The 14701-nt window shown below is 42.2% G+C and overlaps 1 protein-coding gene across 2 annotated transcripts in view; it reads left to right on the top strand.

Moving 5' to 3' along the window:
- Positions 1-9696: 9696 nt before the first annotated feature.
- LOC139418281 (nuclear receptor-interacting protein 1-like) overlaps positions 9697-14701 on the top strand; it is a 55757-nt gene continuing 50752 nt past the window's right edge. The window contains exon 1 of one of the 2 annotated variants that reach the window (XM_071167632.1): positions 9697-9968. The gene's annotated coding sequence lies outside the window, so the exon portion shown is untranslated. The remainder of the gene's footprint in view (positions 9969-14701) is intronic. The other variant, XM_071167633.1, reaches the window with a different exon arrangement.

Below are 14701 nucleotides of genomic sequence, written 5' to 3'. Positions count from 1 at the left end.
TCCACATAATTTATTAACGAAGTGAAACTTTAGAAAAGACAAAACAATAAAGAATACGACCGAACAGCTTTGTTGTGCAAACTACCTGCACACAAACAAAGACAAGATCCCACACAGAAGGAGGGAAAAGGGCTGCCTAAGTATGATCCCCAATCAGAGACAACGATAGACAGCCGCCTCTGATTGGGAACCACACTCGGCCAGAAATAAAGAAATAAAGAACATAGAATGCCCACCCAAATCACACCCTGACCAAAACAAAAAAGTGACATAAAAAGGCTCTCTAAGGTCAGGGCGTGACAGTACCCTCCCCCCAAAGGTGCGGAACCTATAGGGGATGGTCTGAGTGGGCATCTATCCTTAGTGGCAGCTCTGGGGCGGTACGTAGACCCCACTCCACCTCTGGCTCACCCCACTTTGGTGGCGCCTATGGTGCGGGGACCCCTGTCGCCGACCCCGGACCGGGGACCCTCGTAGCGGGCCCCGGACTGGGGACTGTCGCTGGAGGCTTCGTGCCGGGGATCATCGCTGGAGGCTTCGTGCCATGAATCGTCGCTGGAGGCTTCGTGCCATGGATCGTCGCTGGAGGCTTTGTGCCATGGATCGTTGCTTGAGGCTTCGTGCCATGGATCATCACTGGGCTGGAGAGACACACAGGAGGCCTGGTTCGTGGAGCAGGCACAACCCATCCTTGCTGGATACCCACTTCAGCCTGGCACGTTCGAGGCGCTGACACATTAGTATCAAAGATGGTATATTATATTGACAAGATAGACAAGTGACCGCTGTGACAATGGAAATATATGTCCTCAAAGATGAAGGAGGAAGCCAGATCAGGTGAGGCCAATCGAGCCAATGAAAGGGCAGATATGTGTGTGAACAACAGGCCAAAGTGATAGATAGAGGACTCATCTTTGTATCTCTGCTATTATATATTTATTTTTGTGGGCTGTGCAGGCGCATTGGAGACACCTTGCGCAGAGCCAGCGCAGGATACACTGGATCGTGGAGGCACACTGGAGGTCTGGAGCGCAGAGCTAGCACAACTCGTCCTGGCTGGATACCCCCTGTCCCCGGCAAGTGCTGGGAGCTGGAACAGGCCGCACTGAGCTGTGCTGGCGAACCGGGGACACCGCGCGTAGAGCTGGCGCAGGATAACCTGGGCCGAAGAGACGTACTGGAGGCCAGGAGCGCTGAGCCGGCACCATCCGTCCTGGCTGGATGCCCACTCTACCGGGCTATGAGTGCGCACTGGAGACACTGTGCTCTTTACCACATAACACGGTGCCTGCCCGGTCACTCTCTCCCCACGGCAGGCACAGGGAGTTGGCTCAGGTCTATAACCTGACTCTGCCAATCTCCCCGTGTGCCCCCACCCCAAAAAATTCTGGGACTGCCTCGTGCACGCCTTTGCTGCTTCCAGCTCCTCCTTAAAACGGCGATATTCTCCAGGCTGTGCCCAGGGTCCCTTGCCTTCCAGTATCTCCTCCCATGCACATTCCTACAGGAAATGCTGCTTGGTCTTGTTGTGGTGGGATCTTCTGTAACGGGTGTCGTTGGATGAAGGATGAGACCAAGGCGCAGCATACTTTGAGTTCCACATAATTTATTAATGAAGCTAAACTTTAGAAAAGACAAAACAATAATGAATACAACGACCGAACAGCTTCGTTGTGCAAACTACCTGCACACAAACAAAGACAAGATCCCACACAGAAGGAGGGAAAAGGGTCGCCTAAGTATGATCCCCAATCAGAGACACCGATAAACAGCCGCCTCTGATTGGGTACCACACTCGACCAGAAATAAAGAAATAAAGAACATAGAATGCCCGCCCAAATCACACCCTGACCAAAACAAAATAGAGACATAAAAAGGCTCTCTAAGGTCAGTGCATGACAAAGACAATGCAGGAGTGGCTTCGGAACAAGTCTCTGAATGTCCGTGAATGGCCCAGCCACCCGATCGAACAGCTCTGGAGAGACCTGGAAATAGCTGTACAGCAACCCTCCCCATCCAACCGGACAGAGCTTGAGAGGATCTGCAGTGAAGAGAAGACAGGTTAAAGAAGGATTTTTAACATTTGAGACATGGATTGTGTTTGTGTGCCATTCCGAAGGTGAATGGGCAAGACAAAAGTTTTAAGTGCCTTTGAACGGGGTATGGTAATAGGTGCCAGGTGCACTGGTTTGTGTGTGTCAAGAACGGCAACGCTGCTGGGTTTATACGCTCAGCAGTTTCGCATGTGTGTCAAGAACTGTGGGAAGCATTGTGGTCAACATGGGTCAGCATCCCTGTGGAACGCTTTCGTCACCTTGTAGTCCATGCCTCGACGAATTGAAGGCAAAAACGGGTGCAATCCATATTAGGAAGGTGTTCCTTATGTTTTGTACACTCAGTGTAGGTAGGGGTAACGTGACTAGGCAACAGGATAGATAATAAATAGTAGCAGCAGCTAATGTGATGAGTCTAAAGAGTTAGCGCAAAAAGGGTCAATGCAAATAGTCTGGGTAGCTATTTGGTTAACTATCTAACCGTCTTATGGCTTGGGGGTAGAAGCTGCTCAGGGTCTCGTTGGTTCCAGACTTGTTGCATCGGTACCGCTTACCATGCGGTAGCAGAGAGAACAGTCTATCACTTGGGTGGCTGGAGTCTTTGACCATTTTTAGGGCCTTCCTGTGACATCACCTGGAATAGATTATATGTAGGACAGGGAATGCCATCTCTAGCGCCTTGCGGTCGGACGCCAAGCAGTTGCCATATCATGTAGCCAGTCAAGATGCTCTCAATGGTGCAGCTGTATAACTTTTTGAGGATCTAAGGGCCCATGCCAAATCTTTTCAGCTTCCTGAGGGGGAAGAGGCATTGTAGTGCCTTGTTGGTGTGTGTGGACCATGTTAATTCCTTAATGATGTGGACACTGAGGAACATGAAGCTTTCGACCTGCTCCACTACAGCAACGTCGATGTGGATGGGGGCGTGATCGGCCCTCCGTTTCCTGTAGTCCACAATCAGCTCCTTTGTGTTGCTGATGTTGAGAGAGAGGTTGTTGTCCTGGCACCACACTGCCAGGTCACTGACCTCCTCCCTATAAACTTTCTCATCGTCATCAGTGATCACGCCTTACACCGTCAGGTCGTCAGCAAACTTTATGATGGTGTTGGAGACGTGCACGGCCATGCAGTTGTAGTTGAACAGGGAGTACTGGTGGGGACTAAGAACGTACCCCTGAGGGCCCCCCCTGTTGAGGGTCAGCGTGGAGGATGTGTTGTTGCCTACCCTCACCACCTGGGGGCTGCCCATCAGGAAGTCCAGGATCCAGTTTCAGAGGGAGTTCAGTCCCAGGGTCCTGAGCTTAGTGATGAGCTTGGAGGGCACTATGGTGTTGAATGCTGAGCTGTAGTCAATGAACAGCATTCTAACATAGGTGTTCCTCTTGTCCAAGTGGGAGAGGGCAGTGTGGAGTGCAATAGAGATTGCGCCATATGTGGATCTGTTGGAGCGGTATACGAATTGGAGTGGGTCCAGGATGTTTGGGATGATGGTGTTGATGTTAGCCATGACCACCCTTTCAAAGCATTTCATGGCTACAGATGTGAGTGCTACTGGGCGATAGGACTGGGCAATATGGCCTAAAAATCATATCTAGATCTTTTCAAAATGATGGGCGATTCCCCAATATATACTGTATCTTTATATGTTTATGTTGTCACGGATCCCCCCGGTACTGCTGCTCATTCTGTTCACCAGTCCTGGAGGTTTACGTCACTGGCTTTCTAGGCTTCACTGAACGGGATTCATTATCATCAACCCCGGACTGTCTTGTCTGATTACACACACCTGGTTCCCATTTCCCCTGATTAGTATGTTATATGCGTGCCCTCTGTTCCCTCTGTCTTTGTCTGTTATTGTTCCCATTTCCGTTGGTCGTGTGAGTACCTATGCGTTGGTGCAGCTATTATGCTGCGTGCTTTATATATTGTGTATTATGGGTATCGTCCCTTGTCGTTCAACGAGGTTTCCCTCGCACTTTTGTTTGGGTACAGCCCAGTGTTCTTGTATACGTTTGTTTTGGGTGTATTAAAAACCCATATTGTGTATTTCTGCGCCTGTCTCCAAATCCTTTATACCAGCGTGACACATGTTTTCTTTAAATAAAAAGTCCAATTAAAGGTCAAATACACTGCATTTCAAACAGCAGAAATAATCTAATGAATTCAGGGCTTGAAATTATACATAGGCTAAATATAAGCCTTCCACAACCATAAGACCCACTAATAATGTAGTTATTTTATCAAAATAGTTTAACCTGCTTATTTTGCAATAATCACTGATCTGGCTTTCAAGTCTGTCTATTAAAATGTGTTTTTCGTTACAAATTTAACTAGAGCCATGCATAATGCACATTCACTAATAATGACTCACTTCTTGTAGCAGCGTTATAGAAAATTAACACCAGTCACATAAACAATTTCTCAAGCACAAGCCCATGTGCTAGTGAGTAGCCAGCTTATCTTTACATTTCAAGTTTAGCCAACTTGGATATTTTTATTAGCTAACAAGGTAGCACAGTTTAATTGTTATTAACACACCCTTCTGTCTGTCGCTAACTGTTGGAACACTATGCTAGCCTGTCCACTTTGTTCAGATGTTGAAATCAAGTGGCCTACCTTATTTCTCAAAATGAGAACAAACGTCCAATTCCTTATATTATTGTGTTTTATGCATATTGCACGTTTATAAAAAAAAAACGACATCGTTAGAAAGGTTAACTTCTCCTCTATTACAGTAAAATAACGTCTCAATGTGTTTCGGTGTCCATATGACCAATTATGTTGGACCAATCCTCAAATGCAAATAGCGGGTTGAAACCGCTTGTCAGAGCTCTCATCTTTGTAGTTATGAGTGGCAGGGAGAGGGGATTGGTGTGTGTGAGTAAATGGCAAGGTACATACAGCACAGAAGGAGTGAAGGAGACGAGACCAAAAGACAACATGAGAACAAGCGGACAAAAACAGTCATAAAAACTAAAAATAAATATTGTGCTAAAACATACAGTACATTAGAATAAATCAAATTAATTTGATATATCGTTACTTTGGTGTTCTTGGGCACAGGAACTATGGTGGTCTGATTGAAATATGTAGGTATTACAGACTGGGTCGGGGAGAGGTTAAAAATATCAGTGAAGGCACTTCACAGCGCATGCTCTGAGTACGCATCCTGGTAATCCGTTTGGCCCCAGGGCCTTGTGAATGTTAACCTGTTTAAAGGTCTTACTCACATCGGCTATGAAGAGAAAAATCACACCGTCGTCCAGAACAGCTGGTGTTCTCATGCATGGTTCAGTATTGAGTTTGAGTTAATTTAATTTTTACAGGGACAGTGCACATTAATCAACGTTTCAGTGAAAGTGCCGTTTTACCCAGCCGGCAAATTTTCAACTGCAGTCCCTGGGCAGGTTATTAAAAACAATTACAATATAGACAATCATTGAGCAGTGAGCACACGCAGAGCAACATAGGGCAAGACATAGCATACAGACAGAGCAACATAGGACAGGCAAGACGTAGCATACAGACAGAGAAACATAGAACAAAAAGCAGCAAGACAAAATTCATAAAAGCAACAAAGTGTTTCCACACCTCACAAGCTACCGACAACAGACAACATGGAAAGCGGCAATACACAGCTAGGGATTATGATCACAAATCTGATTGAACTTTAGCCATGTATTCATACATTTTGTGAAAGTATGATAGGTGGGACAGTTATGTGTGTCTGATGGCAGTGTATTCCAGACATGGGAAGCTCTCACAGAGAAAGCGGATTTACTAAAGGTGCTTTTCCTTAAGGGAACTATACAGTCACATCTCATGGCAGACCTTGTGGATCTGCTGCCATATGTTTGGGTTTTCTGTTTAACAAAAATACCGAGTGGAGGGGGAGCCAGACCATTTAGGATCTTGAATACAAGACATGCGTTGGTGTGTTTCCCTTTGTAATTGCTTGCCTCGAAGCGAGCCTAGAAGGCATTTGGCTCGTTTGGTAGGCTCGAGTCGGAGGGCAGCTCACGGCTGGGTTTCCCTTTGTAATCTGTGATAGTTTGCAAGCCCTGCCACATCTAACGAGCGTAAGAACCGACGTAGTAGGATTTGATCTTAGTCCTGTATTGACGCTTTGCCTGTTTGATGGCTCTTTGGATGTCATAGCGGGATTTCTTATAAACGTCTGGATTAGTGTCCCGCTCCTTAAAAGCGGCAGCTCTGGCCTTTAGCTCAGTGTGGGTGTTGTCTGTAATCCATGGCTTCTGGTTGGGAATTGTATGTAAAGTATGGTCACTGTGGGACAACGTCGTTGACACACTTATTCATGAACAGTGACTGATGTGGTAAACTTCTCAATTTTATCGGATGAATCCCGGAACATATTCCAGTCTGTGCTAGCGAAACAGTCCTGTAGCGTTGCATTTGCTTCATCAGACGCCGGTCAGTGTATCTATGAAAACATTTTTACTTCAATGAGTGAGAAGTCAAAAACTCAGAACATATAAATTCTAGATGAATATGAAGCATCTATACTAGTCAGTGTTATATCATCTTTGTGTGTTTACTCTGAACAGAGGTTAGCCTTTCTCCTTCCTGTCCTTTGTTTGTTGCACCAATAAAGTCAGTTTAACTTTTTAATGAGTAATCCTCTCCTTGTTGGATCTAGAACTGTAGAAATAGGGTGACAAAAATTTTTAAATGGTTTGAAATTGATACAGTCAGTCACTCAGTAAGATTGAATTCCAGCCAAATTTAAATAGGTTCTGTTTAAAACAGTACCTCAATATATTATATTTCCATACCCAGGCTTTTGCTAACTCAGGTACAAAGGTCAAAGTACAGCTCTATCCATTCTATTTCTATACATGAGACCCTAACAACCATTATTTACTCATTTGAGTCCAAAGGTTACAGTATAGTGTGACTTCCAACAGTCCTGCTCCTATACCAGTTCGCACCTGCCTGCCCTTCCAAAGCCCCTCCCTCCACTCCAAACCTTAGGAGACGCTCTGGATGAAATTGGGGAGTAGAGGTTAAAGGTCATGGGTTAATGTCTGCTGACACTCTGGCTCTCTCCCTCAGAGACAATCAGGCGTCTGAATCTAAACTCTCTTCTATTTGCACTACTGGGTTCAGGAGAACAGCCGTGGAGCACCATAGAACTTTGCACTGGGATTCATATCATTCTATGTCTCATTTTGTCTTTTCATTGAAATATTCAGCTGGAATGAAATTGCATAAAAAACATTTGAGGGACTGGGGGGTTGATTGGATTATTTAATTCCTGGATGAAAGAAAATACAATTCTGATAATAATCTGCCCCAGTAACTGCTCACTGAACCCTTGCTCATGTATAAGGTGAATCACAGTTGAATGGCTATTTTCAAGTATTTTATCGGTGAGAAATTCCACAGTTTAGACTTGGAAAATAACCAGCCTAGTTAATTTTCTTTAGCAATTTGTCTTTTTGACATTGGTAGGTTGGCTACTTTCTTCAAGTTTTAATTAATTGATGAGCAGGCAATTTGTTAATTAGAGAAAGACTGATACAATTCTACATGAGGATACCAATTATCTTTATGTGATTTTCACATTTATCTTTTATTGGTCAGCATCACACCGGCTATTCAGCATTCTTGTATTGCTTTCTTTGGTACCACGGTTATTTTGGTAATGTCTCATGATACAACATCCAAACCTACTACTTTTGGTTATTCTGCATGACAGAGTAAGTAATCTTGGGTGTTAACAAAATTTTAACTAGTGTGTCCAGTAAAACATCAGAGTGCATTTACAAAAGGCCCTTAAACACCTTGTTAACCAGCCCTCTTAAATGCGCCATGCGTTCTCCTCTTTTCTGTCTTTTGTTGTTTCTTCAGAATCGCCACACTTCTACTAACTTCACAGTTATCCTCATGGCTGCCCTGACAGACTTTACCCTTACCACTTCCACCGTAGAATGTAACACACAAAGCATCGTGTCTGTTACCAGAGACTTTGTTTTGTGTGTGTGTGATCCTTTTCAGGATTACTGTGTTACATGCAGACTTCTTAATACAGCCACAAAAACAGCCACAGGCTGTCCTTCCCTTAGGGTCAAAGGTGGAAGTTCTGTGAACCACATTTCTGTGAAAAGCTTGGGGGCAGAGGTCAGGGGAGTTCTGGTGGGGGAAGGAATAAAGGGAGGATATTGTATCTCCATTCATGTGGCATTTGAGGTCAAAGTTCAAAGATGAAAGGTCGTTTAAGTTCAGAGGTTACGAGGGTAGATAACGTAAATTGCTGAGGCGTTTGCTCCCCCGAACCTAAAGGCTGACATCTCAGTGGTCAAGAAGAACATTCTAGATGTATGGTGCACATTTCGTTAGACAAAATAAATAGCACAAAAGGATATCAAAGTTAAGCCTGTTTTCATGTGTAGTATCTAGTCAGACAGTGACAATAAAAAGCCATCAATTTAGACAATACAAGGTTGATATGAGTGCCAATTTGGATTGAACTTTCGTCTCTGAGTCCTACATTAACCTCAGTTACACTGTAAAATGCTAATTAAAGGCAAGACATGCCGTGAACAATGACCTTGTAAAGTGCTATACAATTTATCTCAGTGACAAGTTGAGTGTCAGTTCTGTTTATTAAACTGACATTGAATTAAATGACTGTTTAACCATTATGGCGAGGTTACATTCAGTTATGAGGCACATTATCCATTGGTTAACCTAAATGCTGTGTGTGTGTGTGTGTGTGTGTGTGTGTGTGTGTGTGTGTGTGTGTGTGTGTGTGTGTGTGTGTGTGTGTGTGTGTGTGTGTGTGTGTGTGTGTGTGTGTGTGTGTGTGTGTGTGTGTGTGTGTGTGTGTGTGTGTGTGCGTGTGTGCGTGTGTGCGTGTGTGTATGTGTCCTGTTGACAATCTGTCTAACCAATAACATGGAATTAAAACAATAGTGAAAATCAGTGTGGTGGGAGAACTGCATTGCCCCCCTACACACCCATACTCTCACCCTCCAGGCCCCCAGTCTAAAAATAAAAAGAGTTTCTCTGGAAGAAGGGCTGTGCAGAAGAAAAGTAGGTTATGTTGTGTTTTTATTCATGACAGAAAACAGAGATGTTCCCCAGGTCCTCTGAGACATTTTGTTCAAGGCCAAATGAGATAGAAGACTGTCTGTGGGCCATCATAGTAGATACCACAGAGATTATGTCACAGAAAAAAAGAGCTACGCCTAAGTAATAGTGGAAATTTACAACATACTGTACTAAACTGCCCAGACTATCAGTATAATGTAATAAAATCATTAATATAAAAACCTGATTGTGCTATTTTTTGTTGTTGCTGATTGTTACATTTTCATTCTATTTCACTTTATCTCAACCTTGCTGTCTTTCAGAGGTTGCAAAGAGCTTGTAAGTAGGCCCAATTTATAGACAGTTAATTATTTGATAATCATGTATACAACATTAATAAACACATTATTTAAGTGTCTATAAACCATAGGCTATAAAACTGATTGTATACTACTTTTAAACACAATAAACCGCAAACGTTTGCACGAAGTCTAACGATACATTTGGAGAGGGAGAGGGATAGGTTGATAATGACACTGCTCCTTTAAACTGCTCCTTTAAGGGGGGTGTCAGTGGCAGAGAGGAGGAGTGTCGCCTCTGCTGAGTGCTCGAGCGCAAGGGGATTCCGAGAATAAGCAATTCCGTCAGATTCGACTACAGGTCGCAGAGCCTGATCACTTCGATCAAAACCCGAGGCATTTTGGAATAAATCATCAATTTTTCATAATTAACCCGCGTTCGAGAAATCCGACCTTTTCACCGAGACTATCCGAAGGATTTCTTCCTTTCGAATGATAATGCACCTTTTCGCTTGAGTGGGGTCCACTGTCAACTAGAGGGGTAGACAAACCCAAGCAGGTACGTGCCGAGCTAAATGTACAGAATAGGCTGTGAAATGAACGACTCTGTAAAAATCCGCGAGGGCACAAACGGGGTGTGTGTCATGGATTTAACATGCTTACAGCATGTTTTTGAGGATTGAATGATGTTTGTGTCTCGAGCCTTAGTCTCTGGGCTCATAGCGGTGTGAAAACGCTGCGTAAAGAAGTCGTAATAAACCAGCCAGTGCTGTGGTAATGTCGTTTCCATTTTGTTAAATGGCATCGGGGTTACATTATAGCCAGTTTGAGATTATTTCCTTGTCGGCCTTATAAAAACGCATTACCGCACGTAGACATGTAATAGCTATTTGCCATAGAAAGCGCCAATGTTATGTCGCCTAAATCTAATGACTCAAATACGAATCATGTAGCTTGTTCGTGCTGGCTATTTTGTTATTCCGTATTTTTCTCACATTGTTACATTGTCCATTCATTGTTGTGACACTGTTAATTTGTTGTTATAGTGTTTGTTGTTACAATTGTTGCACTGTCCTTGCTGTTGTCTAGCCTACGTGTAAAAATTATAGCCTACAAAATAATAGGCCATAAATACATATGTTCAGTTTAACCTGCATTAAAATGCTGCATAGGACTAGTACTAAGTAAAAGGCGCATAGCCACTGCCTTCTAATACAGATAATGAATATTATTTCTATAGCATTAGTAAATAGGCCCTGTATTGATATTATGACTGTCAACATCAATTTGCCTCTTTCGTAGGCTGCTCCATTGTAGCCAAATTAGTCATAATTTCAGAGTTTTGTTTGGTGTAGTTTAACATTATAAATGCATTATAATGCTTCATAGTTAAAACTGGATGCTGATGATTTTCAATTAATCTGTTGTGCTTCCTTGTTCCTTGTCAAAGGTGACAAAATGTCTGGCATTGCATGCCTCAAATGTTCATTCATCATTGGCACAGTGTCTGGAATAATGTAGGCCTACGTAGCTAAGTTTAGTCACTTCATTTTTTTAGTTTTCAATATTCAGTTCATTAAAACAGATTGTAAATTAGCCTTGTGGATTTCTACACAGAACGTACTGGTGACATTGTATTATTACTGCATTATTATTGTTATTATTATTATTATTATTGAGTTATCTACATCTTATATATTCTTTAGTTTGCTATGGTTTAATTCAATATCTCAGCAGTAGGCTACTGACAATTGACAGGCAGAATGGATTTGAACTATTCCACTGTTTGGAGTAGTCATCACCAGATGTCCTCTAGCTGCATTTGACCATTAACCTAATGTAGCAGGCATGAAAGAAACGCCTTAAACTAGATCCCCCACATACTTGTCTTAATTAGAAAAAAAATGTCAGGGAACATTCTCTTCTGCACTCTTCAGCCAATCCAGTAAATGTGGAGGAGGAGTTAATATGGAGTGCCGCCTTGTTAACTCCCAAATGCGGAAGTCCTGTCACAGGCTCTCTTTCCATTTCCCCTGAAAACCGGAACATTTGATTTTTGGGGACTCTGCAGAGGCTATTTGACCATGGGATCGGTGGAGAGGCAAAAAGTCAGGGGTTGAAGGTTGGCCAGTGGAGTCACAGGGGAAAGAGAGAGCATGACCTCACTGTTATTTCAGGTGTGCTTAGCCACCCTGGCAAATCTTCCCTCCCAACAACAAACCTGTTTACTTTTCATCATTTGGAACACATCAACACATTCAATTGTGTACTAGGCCTACTTTTACGGCAGACTTGGGTGGATTAGTCAAATATAGGCCTGAGCGTTGTTGAAGTGAACTTGGCTGACTTTTGAAAAGTTTAAATACTCAGCCTGTCTGGGGGTCTGGCTTTTAGCCCTCCCTTTGTGGATTGTTTCAGCTACTTAATTATTTGACCTGATCTTGTACAGGATGTTCAACGGTAGCTGCGTAGAGTCCTCTGTACTGGAGCCATAGATAACTAAAACCTCCACATTTAACATGTTCTTGCTCTTGAATAGGCTAATCTGGTGCACATGCCAGCCATATTCCTCCTACACTGAGCTAGTGTACTGTACTCTACACAATTTGTTTTGCTGTAACCGTGGGTTGTTGTCTATGATGATGACTGATGTGCAGTATCCCACCACAGAATCAGAGGATATTTAAATTAGAACTATGCAAATTATGTTACGTCTGCTGAATGCTCACAAGACTGGACTCTGGACCCTGGTCTAGCAGATCAAGGTTCTGTCTTCCCCGAAAATGGATGTAACAGTGTTGTTCCAGTTTTTGCAGTTAATGCACTATCTTTGCTGTAGTGTATGTATTAAAATTAGGGCTAACCCAATTTTGTCGACTGGTTGATTGTTTGGTCGATAGGCTGTTGGTTGACCGAGATTTCTTAAGTCGAGCAGTCGCAAATTTGTTTTTTCATGGTGCACGAGACACCTGTTTGATTCATCCCTGTCTCAGTGGACTAATCCATTGCAGAGGCCACAGGGATGGCACAGTCCATCACTCTAAGACGTGATACTGAAATTGTATATGGTTATAATATGTAAAAATAATGGTGCAACACAAATAAATCTCATATTTTATAACAAATGCGTTTTTCCCCGCGTTGGATATGGTCGCTGTCCGCGGTTCTGAAACATAATCTTCAATGCGTGGAAAATTGGCGCCTATCCCTATGTTGCTATGTGCATAATAGGAAAGTTAACCAGCATATTGGGGTTGAGAACAATGCGGTGGATGCAGCAGCAACCGAGAAGAGGAAACAGCCCTTGCCTTATTGTCTAAGAAAATTGAGGAGAGAGAAAATCCCAATTTAATTAGGTCTATAATTAATAGCCTAACTCTTAAATGTGCCTGGCTTTATAAATCATCCATAAAAATCTACAGAAATAAGACATATCTTGCTTATGTTGCCTGTTTGAGTGATTGTTTAATAGCCTACTGATTCCGTGAGCACCAAGCCTCATGCAACGGCAAATTGTCAGATAAAGCAATTTCCCAGATTCGCCTGTTTATAATCTTTGCTATGCTGAAATAAAGGTTTTACAATTGTATTTCATTAAAAAAGACTGGTATTGCTTATAATTTATTTAGTGTTGTTTTCACTGTTCCAATCAGGCAGAAAAATAATATTGTAATCTAACAGCATCTGTTTGTCACACATAATATGCACGTAGCTCATGCTCTTATACCCTCCTTTTTCTTGATCCGCTTCTTATTGTCATTATAAAAATGATTATTATGATCGTCTTCAATAAGTGTAATTTTCATTGCTTAGCCCTTTATTTCAATACTTCTATAGGCTAATGTATCAATCAGTCATTTGTGTCATCACACAGCATTATGAGTCATTCATGATTTAAATTCAATCAATCATTTTAGTTTTAAAATTAAATTACAAAGGGAGCTTTGGATAATTATCCTAAACAATAAATCAATCGCAATTCAAAAGCATGCAACAGTTTTTAGTCTTCTGTAATAAAGGCTTTATTCAGTACCAGTCAAAAGTTTGGACACACCGACTCATTCAAGGGTTTTTCTTTATTTTTACTATTTTCTACATTGTAGAATAAAAGTGAAGACATCAACATGAAATAACACATATAGAATCATGTAGTAACCAAAAAAGTGTTAAACAAATAAAAAATATATTTTAGATTTTGATTCTTCAAAGTAGCCACCCTTTGCCTTGATGACAGCTTCACACACGCTTGTCATTCTCTCAACCAGCTTCACCTGGAATGCTTTCCCTACAGTCTTGAAGGAGTTCCCACATATGCTGAGCCCTTGTTGGCTGCTTTTCCTTCACTCTGCGGTCCAACTTATCCCAAACCATCTCAGTTGGGTTGAGGTCGGGTGATTGTGGAGGCCAGGTCTACTGATGCAGCACTCCATCACTCTCCTTATGGTCAAATAACCCTTATACAGCCTGGAGGTGTGTTGGGTCATGGTCCTGTTGAAAAACAAATGGCATTCCCACAAAGTGCCAACCAGATGGGAGGGCGTATCGCTGTAGAATGCTGTGGTAGCCATGCTGTTAAAGTGTGCCTTGAATTCTAAATAAATAGCAGACAGTGTCACCAGCAAAGCACCTCCACACTATCACACCTCCTCCTCCATGCTTCATGGTGGGAACCACACATGTGGAGATCATCTGTTCACCTACTCTGTGTCTCACAAAGACACGACAAGTCTCTTCTTATTATTGGTGTCCTCTAGTAGTGGTTTCATTGCAGTAATTAGAATATGAAATTATCTTTAAATAAGGCATACCTGTTAATTGAAATCATTCCAGGTGAAATCATCCTCATGAAGCTGGTTGAGAGAATGCCAAGAGTGTGTAAAACTGTCATCAAGGCAAAGGTTGGCTACTTTGAAGAATCTCAAATATAAAATATATTTAGATTAGTTTAACACTTTTTTGGTTATTACATGATTCCATATGTGTTATTTAAAAGTTTTGATGTCTTCATTACTATTATACAATGTAGAATATAGTAAATATTAAGAAATACCCTTGAATGAGTAGGTGTGTCCAAACTTTTGACTGGTACTCTGTATATCTTTTGTTTTTCGTTAGGACAGACTCTCTGGTACACTTATTTATTTAGTGTTGTTTACACTGTTCCAAATGGTCAGAAAAATATATAATATTGTAATCTAACAGCAACTGTTTGGCACACATAATTCTCACACAAAGCTTGCTCCTATACTCTCCATTTTCTTGAGCTCCAGTAGTTTCTACAACTAAGTCAAA

This window comes from Oncorhynchus clarkii, chromosome 10 (assembly GCF_045791955.1).
Source record: "Oncorhynchus clarkii lewisi isolate Uvic-CL-2024 chromosome 10, UVic_Ocla_1.0, whole genome shotgun sequence".
Taxonomy (NCBI): Eukaryota; Metazoa; Chordata; class Actinopteri; order Salmoniformes; family Salmonidae; genus Oncorhynchus; species Oncorhynchus clarkii.
The sequence above is the reverse complement of the archived record's forward strand: the minus strand, read 5'-3'. Positions and strand labels throughout refer to the sequence as shown.